The sequence below is a fragment of the Spea bombifrons genome, chromosome 2 (genome assembly GCF_027358695.1).
Source record: "Spea bombifrons isolate aSpeBom1 chromosome 2, aSpeBom1.2.pri, whole genome shotgun sequence".
Classification (NCBI taxonomy): domain Eukaryota; kingdom Metazoa; phylum Chordata; class Amphibia; order Anura; family Pelobatidae; genus Spea; species Spea bombifrons.
In genome coordinates, this window is record NC_071088.1 from 33,502,289 (window position 1) to 33,512,761 (window position 10,473).

Sequence of the window (10,473 nt, forward strand, 5' to 3'; positions counted from 1 at the left end):
GCCTGTGCTATCTTTGTTTGAAAGCCAGGCTGGGCCCTGTATGACAGCTCATTCTGTCACATAGTGTTTGGGTTCTTGTACCTTTAAAATATAGATTTTTTATTATGTCATCATAAAATAAGAAGGTGATTAGAGAAATGCCATTGTGATAGAGTAAAAGTACATTCTTTATTCTGATGTTTGTTTTTAACATCTAGTTTGTTCATTATATTTTTTTAAATAAACCAAAAATGTGCATATTCTTTTTGTCCCATTCATGGACTAATCGAAAAAATAATCGGCCAACTCATCGATTATTAATATAATCGTCAGTTGCAGCCCTACATGCGTGTGAATGAGCGCATGATGTTAGCATGTGTGTTATGTAAGGTGCTAATGTTTGTGAGGCCAAGTTGTGTGTCAGTTAGAAATACTGCACCCAGGCACCATTAACCCTAGGCTTGGCCTTGCCATCATAAGATGTGCTCATGGGTGGAACATGGGAGGACAATGGGATGGACATGGGGCAGGCTGACGAGAGGGGCCAGGCTTTTGGTCTGTACGAGGACCCACTGAACAGTGAGTGCGCTGCTGAGCTGGAGTTAGATCAGGGACAACATGGTCAGTAGTGAAGAAGAACCTGTTAAGCCTCAAGAAAAGAATATATGAAAGGAATATTTGTGAAAATATGGAAAGTTTAAATACAGTTACAGGTACTACATTTCCTGCCACACAACTCCTGTGAAAATGGAGTTTGCCTTAATTATAAAAGAATTCACAAAATACTAGCTCGATAATAAAACACTGCACAACAAACCCACAGAAGCTTAACATTGAGGGAGATTATTTCAATCCAGGCAACAGTCCAGTCAGAATACTGCATTTGTGTACTGATCCTTGGAGAGAGAGAAAGACAAAACAAATTGACAAAATAAACAACCATATTGTTGGAATATAGATGTTATTCCAAAAAAAAGCACAGAAAAAAATGAAATTGCACAAATCACATATAACATACTCCCACTTTAATACTAACAAAGCATTAAAGACAGAAAAGCACATAGTGATAAAACTCAGAACAAAGTAAAGTGATTCCAGCTCATGCTTAAAACGCTGACAGATACATACAATTTGCTTTAAGTGTTGTTGCGATTAAATTAAGCGAATGGTAGGTTCCCAGATTCCCAGATAAACTAGGAAAAATTTTTGTCGCTCAAATAAATAATTGGGAGCTAAGGTCTTCCTTCTCTCTGCCAGGTAGGCCTAGACTAAGGATTTGTCAATGACTGTACTGTACTCCTCAAATTTCAAAATAGGCCCAGGTGAAGTTTTTTGTCTCGTTAAAACAGCTAGGAAATCATCTGCAAATAGGCCTAATTTAATTTTTCTGCCATCATGTTGTGAAACATGCTATGCCTGAGTAACTTCTAATGTTTCCACCAAGCATCCCAAAGCCATCATACATAAAATGGCAGCCGTGTCGAGTACCATTTGTGATTGCTAGCGTATCAGAAAGAAAACCCATTGGCGAAACCCATGCAGAGGGGGCTAAACATAAGGTCATTATGGCTGACAAAAAGTTTGTGGGAATCCAACCTTCAATTGCACCATTCGCAAAAAGTTTCAATGAAGCTTGGCAAAAGCTTTCTCTGTGTCAAAAGATGTGAAAACTAGTTACATTTGTTTAATGATTATAGAAAGGAAGAAGTAAATGTTTTGTAATATTTATTGGTAAGCCAGCCTTTTTTAGGACACATGATGCTGTGCAAAACTTAAATATAGTAACTGTGCCGGCTAAGCACGGTCCTCCATAATGTTAATCAGCCAGCTGGGGAGATCAGTAATCTCTCTTTTAACCAGACCATTTAGCACTGGTGTGACAAGGAGCCTGATCTCCATGCCTCCCTTCTAGACCAAAGCCAAGTTAGCTTAGACCAGAATACATCATTGGGCATGAGGTGTTGCAGACCACCTCTACCATGAAGCCCCCACTTATAAGAGGAGGTCTGCAACCCTCTTAAACCTGGAGACAAATTCTGATTATTAAGAAAAAAAAGTCTGGTCTGCAGTTCATTGGACACTTTTTTATTTGTGCCAAAAATACTGTATTTCCCCATGTATAAGACAGTCCTATGTATAAGAAGCACCTTAATTGGGGGGAATTTGAAAAAAAAATTATTCCATAGTTATTGAACTCAAGTTTTATTTATCATAAAATTCATACTCCTCATCCTCATCACTCCCATCCATTAACTGCCCCTAAATTAACCCTAAACACCCCATTAACCATAACTGCCCCTAAATTAACCCCCACCTCCCCTAACGTTCAGCAGCCCAAATATTAATGTTTTACTTACTGTTAGATGAGTTGCTTAGCCATGTGGACGCTATAAGGAAAGGGGCGGGGTCAGTAGGCAGTGTGACTGCAGGCAGGGACTGGGAAGTTATACAACCATTGTTTTTAGACCCCTCATTTTTCGAACTCAATGTTTCACTCTCTGTAATGCACATCCTGCACATATATATAATGTTTCCACCCCATGTAACTTTGCCAAAGAATAAACTGGTGTTCAATGTATTTAGAGCTTTAAGTATAATTAGCTGATTTAAAAAAGGTTAGACAGCTGTAATGAGGTCGTTATGGTCAAGTTAAATCAGGTTAGTGACCAGAGTTATTGATGAACCAAATTTCCAATACACGAAACAACATATTGGCCAGATTTTAAGTCAACTTGTATCAAGGTACAGTGGAAAACAGCTCGACCATATTCACAGAAAGCTGGTCAAGGGACTAAAACGTCTTACAATTAACCCCTTAATGACAAAGCCTGTACATGTGCGGGCTCAAAATGCATTGTTTTCAATGGGTTTAGGGACCGCCCATTGTCCTTAAGGGGTTAAAAAGGCTTACAAACTAGATTGTTGTATGGCAAATCTTAACAGTGTGTGACAATAACTTGACAGCTGTTGATCGCAAACTTGAGTTGTTGTTTGAGTTTGGTTTTTAGAGTGCAGTCAAGCTAGGACAGACAACTGATTAATATTACGGCATCATTTTATTCTATCCTACTGAACTAAAAAATGCATCACATAGAATATTAATATTATATGTATATTCCTTTTTATGCAAACCTGACACCCCCCATAAGTCCTTTTAAGCTTTTATGTAGCTTTTTAACCCCTTAACGTCAATCCCCGTACATGTACGGGGTTGCCGTGCAACGTGTTAACGACACATATTGGGGTGTTGTGTGACACGGACATACACCAGGAGCGATAAATTTATACCTGAAGTACAACATGTGTGAAAAAAATACAAAAAGAATTACTACCATAAAGTTTCACAAAGGGTAGTGGTAAAATTAGTGCATTGAAAGGGTTAAAATACCAGCATTTCAAATACCTTAGGGTGTCTAGTTTTTAAAAATATATGATTTGATGGGGTAAATTTCATTGGCCGGCTTCAAAGATACCTGAAATGGCACATGGGGGGAATAATGACCAGATTTGGAAAAAAAGGTTTTGAAATGGCAAAACGCTACCTGTACTTATTGCCCCATAACGTGCAGAAAAAAGCAAAAAAACATAAAAACATTGTGTATTTCTAAACTCAGGACAAATAGTAGAATCTATTTAGCAGGTTTTTTCATTAGTTTTTGCAGATGAGTAAAAGTTTTCTGTTTAAAAAGTGAGAAAAAGTAATTTTTTAACAAAAAATCCCCATATTTTATCATTTTTTTATAGTAAATTAGATGATATGATAAAATGAATGGTATCTAAAGAAAGCCCTGTTTGTCCTGAAAAAAACAATATATAATATGTGTGGGAGCACGAAATGAGAAAGAAGAAAATTACAGCTAAACAGTAACACTGAAAAACGTTAAAAGAGCCATTGTCCTGCAATATACTACGAGTAAAAACCCCTATTGTCCTTAAGGGGTTAATAGTAGCATCAAATACCAGCTATTATATATAGTCTTTTATATATATATATGTACACGTACACACACACACACACACACACACTGACTCCATTATCAGGCTATGCGTTAAATACACCAAAAAAAATTGCATCTCCTCGCGCTCAATATTAAAATAACGTTTTTATTTTTCACAATGTATTACTAAAGCACAGCAGATCTTATTTCACAACACTTTTATATTTACATTTAATATATATCATTCCACAGTTCAATCTGAAAAAAAGGAAGGATTTGTAAACCAAAGCATGCACAATAAAAAAATATATATTTTTCTTTGCGTTAAAATATTGAACAATGAAGGCCACAGCAATTATATAGAGATTATGTTCTGTGATAACCTTACAAATTTACACAAAATTGAATAGTGTTGCAAGCATTATAAGGAATATAAAATTAGGCCTTTTCATTTTATCTTACATATCAAACAAGGATTTTAAATATTATATACAAGACGCATGCATATATTATATATTTTATGCCATAAAAAACATTTTTTTTTCAAATATCTGTACTTGCTATGACGTTTCACAAAAAGAGCATAAATAATCCACACTCCCCCCACAAATTATTGGTTTATTTAAATGATTGTTTATTGCAATAAAGTGCTTGCCAGTTAACCTTTTGTGGGGCTGCAGGTAACCAATAATATCACAATCAATGTATTTTAGTTACTTTAACAGTTCAGTGTAGTGGTATAAAAATAAATGTAAAAAGGATAAAAAAACAAAACAAAAAAAACAACCTGCACCCAGTTGTCTTCCAAAGTGTGTTCCAATTGAAAATGGGTTGGGGTAATGAAAAAGCAATCTAATAAATGACTACAGCTGCTATCCAATTATACTGTTACATGATGAACACATTGGGACATTAAAGGCACGTGCTGTCAGCAAGTATCATCTTAAGAAGCTTACACAGGGAGTAATTATTTCTCACAATATTACACAAGTAGCGGATTTAGATCTTCCTTGCACACTGCGCCCGGTTCCTAAAAGGTCTGGGTTAGACTGAGCTGTTCCTTCGTGATTTGTATGATCTGCTTTGCTCTCTTTGTCTTTGATTCCTTCTTTGTGGTTTTCTACAGCATTTGTCTCTGAACCGTGGCTGGTCTCTTGCAGAGGCTTTTGGCTGGTTGTTGATCTTCTTTTGAAAATCGAAATCTGGAGGACAAAACACTATTAAAACAACCAAATCTCTACATTATTCTGCTAAATGTAAACAATAATATTAGGCATATTTTTATGTAGCGGGTGAATATATGTATGCAGCTTTAGGAAGCTGGTGATACCTTTTAGTGGACCAGTGAATATCGGGTTAGATGTCCAGGCAAATATTTTATTCCAGACCACAGAGAAGCTTTTTCTGCATTAATAAGATGGGACCTTTGAGGTCTTCAAAGGTTACATGACTCTACATCTTAATTTGGTTCACTGACAAAGATTACAAATTTATTTAGATCATGTTCTCTAGGAGCTAAACAGCAATATACATTTTTGTGTTGGACATTTGAAGAAAAATCTTATTTACTAAGAAATGCTGTAAGTTCCAAAGCACAATTCTGTTTACGGTGAAGTATAAAACGGAATCTTATCATAGCAACCCACAGAATGAAGAACTGATCAGCAGAAACCTCCAATTGGTTTCTTAAGTGACAAAACAGCTTTTCAAGCATTGTAAAGCTGCACATTTTTAGTTTTGTATAGTTTCAAATTAATGGTGGTATTTGTTATTGGGCCAACACAGAAAAAGAGTCACATAAGGTTTTGGGACTTCAGAGGGAATATTGGCCCACTAAAGTGTATCACCTTCAACTTAAGACTCATTTGGATTAATATGGCTAGATGTATTGTCCAGAGACGTGCCTACATTTTTTAGTACAAGGTTCCACAAAATCAAAAAGGAGAAAATCTAGCTTACCCTTCTTGTTTTCTCAAGCAATGTTGTTTTTGATTCTTTGTTTTCTGAAGATTGTGCCGATTCTGTGATTAATTAAATCAATAAAAACAAGACCAATCAGTTTAAAGTCAGTGTATGAATATATAGAGTGTTGTAGTTAGTGTGTATTGTAGTGTCAGTCAGTCTATGTGCGTATAAGTAAAGTGCTGGAGACAGTGTGTACATGTATAGTGCTGGAGTCAGTCCTTGAGTGCGTGTGTATACTGTAGTATCAGTGTGTATGTGTGTTTATTTATAGTGCTAGAGTCAGTGTGTATGTGAATGTATAGTGCAAGGTCAGTATGTCTACTGTATTGCAATGACAGATTAGTGTGTATGTGTCCATAGTGTTAAAGAGTGTATAATTTTATATATGTCGTTTTTGTGTGTGTGTGTGTGTGTGTGTATATATATAACAGCGTGGTACTGGTGTGTATGGTGTTGTTTGTTACAGTATCACATTAGCATGGGTGTATGTGAGCATTTAGTGTTGTGTATGTATATAAGTGCATGTGTGTGTATATGAGAGCAGAATGTGAACGTGTGTATTGCTGTAAGGGGTTAGTGTTTGTGAGCGTAAGGTGTTAGCGTGTGCCTGTTACTGTGTGGTGTGTGAATATGTTAGCGTACGGCAAGGCTCGACACAAACCCTGGGTGCCAGGAAAATAAAAACATTATTGGGGAAGAAAAACAAAAGCTGTCTCCTAGATCCAAACTAAACTTGTTGACCCCTGCTTTAGATCTCTTCCCATTTAAAAATATTTTTTTTATATACCCCATCAAAAAAGCAACATCTTCGAGAGGTTTAAACATGTAATTCCTGGTATATTACATACCTTCAGCCATGTTTGATGATTTGTGATCAACAGCAGCTTTGGTCAACTCCTATTAAAAAAAAGTTAACACCTTTATCAAATAATCTTTCCAAATAATTGAAATATACAATGATGCTATAATTGGGTCAATTTACAACATAAAGTTATGGAACAGAGAAGGGTTTTCAAGGAACCATTTTTATAGGAAGTTCTACAATAAAGCTTTTGAGGAGAAATTAATTGTGGTGGTTTTCATATGTTAATTGTAATTATCAATACATATATGAAATAATTTACGCTCGACTAAGTGCTAAGTTCTAGTTAATAAAGGTAATAAATAAAGTTAATAAAAAGTTAATAAAAACTAAGTTTTAGTTAATAAAGTAATTTCGTAATGTCTAAGAACATGGCAATCTTTCACTATCTATCTCCAGACGTAGGCTTCAGAACCAAGGTGATCCCAATGGCTGAGAAGATAACAGCCCAAAGACACATTATGGGATTCACAGGTTTTGCTGTCAAACAGAAAACAAAATAAACAGAAACACAAAATAAACAGAAAAGCACAGGTTGTTTGATGAAAATAAGAACACACTGAAAGCTACAAGTATCTGACAAAATACTTGGGACGACTAAATGCAGCCATCTACAGATAAGCTTAATGAACTGCATCTACATGTTTGGGCAAATCAGAAAATAATGATTTTAACACAAAAGGATGAGTGAAAAGGAAAAATAAATTTGCGATCTGACCCTTTCCCCTTTTTGTGCAGCAGCTTCAGTTTTACTTTCAGGTCTTTGTATGACCGCACTTTCACTTTCAGATGTTTTAACAGGGCCGCTTTCAGAGTCTTCCTCCTCCTCTTCAGCTTCCTCCTCCTCCTCCTCCACTTCCTCCTCTTCAGCTTCTTCCTCCTCTTCTTCTTCTTCAGACTGTTCGGTTGTTTCCTGTTTCAGACAAACTAGTTAAAACACAATTGTTTTACTTTCACTAAGAGGTAGTGTGCCCATGACACAGGTGAATAAGGCGTCTTTCCTTCATTTAGTCAACTTTCCACAAGTCTATCGTTACTGGATCCTTCAGAAATGTCTTACTGAATATGAAGATTTATTGGGCATAATGCTACTAATAGATGAACAAAACACAATCTTTTAATAGGCTCTAGTATTCAAACCCCTTTTTCCACAAGCAACTTTGAAGATTAGCAAACCATTACATAAAACATTTAAAAAAAAGTAGCTCAACTCTGGTATCTTTATGTTTTCGCAGTGAAGATTTGGGAGTCTCTTAGTCTACTGGCAAACAAATAATAATCATTAAATGAGGATAGTGTCTCTTAATCAGGCTGTACCTTATACTTTTTTGGGACATGTTTTTCAGTCAAAGTTAATCCCTTTTTATTCAGTTTCTTATATGTATTGAAACTTTTTAAAAAAAAATGAGTAATGGTATTCGATTGGTAGGGTACCAGCAATGACTGCAAGTGATAAGTGATGGAGATGAAGCAGACTTGGTTAATAAACAACACATACATTGTATTGCAATTCCTTTTTATTTTTTTCCATTTTTTCACTACTAGAGACCTTAAAGTTGTGGTATAATGCAGAAAGGAGCTTTTAAACAACTTTTTCGGACTTACGTTCCTCCAAAGCGTGACTGGAGCATCTCCTCTAACGTCATTGAAATAGCCACTTTGGTAGAACAAACCATCTGACTGTTGATTCAGTTCTGCGGCCCCTCATATCTCTAACAATTAACTGTTTTGTCTGATCTGTCAGGTACAATGCTGATACAGGCTTTGCTGCCAACTATAATGTTTTATGAGTTATTCTCTTTCTATTGGAATAGCACTTTTGCTAGTGAAATAAATTCTCCGATTGGCTAATGGCTGATATGTGGGTAAATTACTTCTTATATCATTTAACCTGGTGGCTTTGTCTTCTCAAGTTTAATCTTGACAAAGCTGATACATGGTTCTTCTCTTAATACTTTACTGTATTTTCTGCATTGCTTACGCTGCTTACCTGCTAAATCATCAGCACACTGAAAGTATACCACATGAAAAATTACAATGGAAAAAAATTGAAGGTTAAACATTAGTCTTATTGCTTTCGGAGTTCAGCTGCCACGATAGCTTCTGCTTGCACAGATTTTGTGAATCAGGAAGAGTTTTGGCAATCTGTTTCTGTACAAATGAAAATCTGACATCAGGAGGGGAGGCAGACGTGACAAGCCGGCCTGTAGCACAACAGGTTCGATGTCTTACGTGACATCTGTTCTTTCTTAGCAGTATTTTAATGTCCTCCTTTTTAAACTACTTACATGTCTATGTTAACGATTTAGGTGATGTATACATAAATACTCTGCTGAGGCATGTAAAGGAAAAAGAAGAGACCACAGAGGTACAGATAGCATATGCAATTCTACCTCTTTGTGAGAAAAAGAGAACATTTGAGAAACTAAAAAAACATATAAACAAAAAAAGACAGATGAGATATATTTGTTCAATGTATCCCCTAATTTTCTACCTGTTGTATAACCTCAAACCCTATCTGGTCCAGTGTACAGCGTCCCCATATGCCTATACAATGCTTGCTTAAATCTTCTATTTGTATTCAACTTATCCATCAGTGACCATAATTCTATAAAATGCTCTTATCCCAGCATTTCCTTCATGTGTTTAAATGTTTCTATCATGCCCCCCTGTCTCATCTTTTCCTCAAGGTATGTATATATATATATATATGTGTGTGTGTGTGTGTGTATGTGTTAAGACCATTTAGAATGTAGACAGAGCACCATTGTAATACTTTGGACTTGTTTTAGAATGTCTATATCTTTATGGGCCCAGTGTCTCCAGTACTGTACAGAATACACAAGTGAAGTTTGGTAAAGTGCGACAGAGGTTGTGCTGGCTTAGCACAGTTATCCATAGTTTAAAGGGTCTGCTTGGAGAGGTCAGATATCACTTCTTCCCACTTGCATGTTCTGGATTTTACCCCTGCTGGATGTAATTGCCCCTTTCCTTCAAACACTCCTGTAATTATTATAAACTTAAAACACTCTCTAAAAACCCAGGTGTCCAGAGAAGCACATTAACTATCTTCCTTATACCAACCACTGAAGTATGTAAATAAATCATCAGTTCTCCCACCACTGATCTCTAAACACGATCCTGGGTACATTCCAAATAATCTATACGGACCTTACTTTGTGCACTGGGGCACAGTCGTGCTGGAATAGAAAAGGGCCTTCCCCAAACAGTTCCCACAAATGGTATGCTTAATCATTAAGATTTTGCTTCACTGGGCCTAGCCTAAACCCCAATTTCTGCAATTAAACAGGGTGTCCCAATACCTTTGTACATATTGGGATGCTCCAAGCGAGGCCCATAAAGACATGTTGGATGAATATGGTGTGAAGGAACTTGACTGGCCCAGACCTCAACGCTTCCGAACACCTCTTGGGATCAACTGGAATATACATTGTACCGGAGCTCACAAATGCTCTACTGGATGAATGGGCAAAAATTCCCACAGAAACCCTCCAAAAGCTTGTGGAAAGCCTTGCCAGAATAGTGGAAGCTGTTATAGCTGCAAAGGAGGGGGAACGTCTACATGTTAATGTCTATGTATTTAGATGTGATGTCCCTGTTGGTGTCCCAAAACTGTTATCCATACAGTGTACCTTCTGCAGGAACTGTTAGGTATTGGAGCTCTATGTACTACTGCCTACAAGATCCACCATAGTATTTTGCCAATTA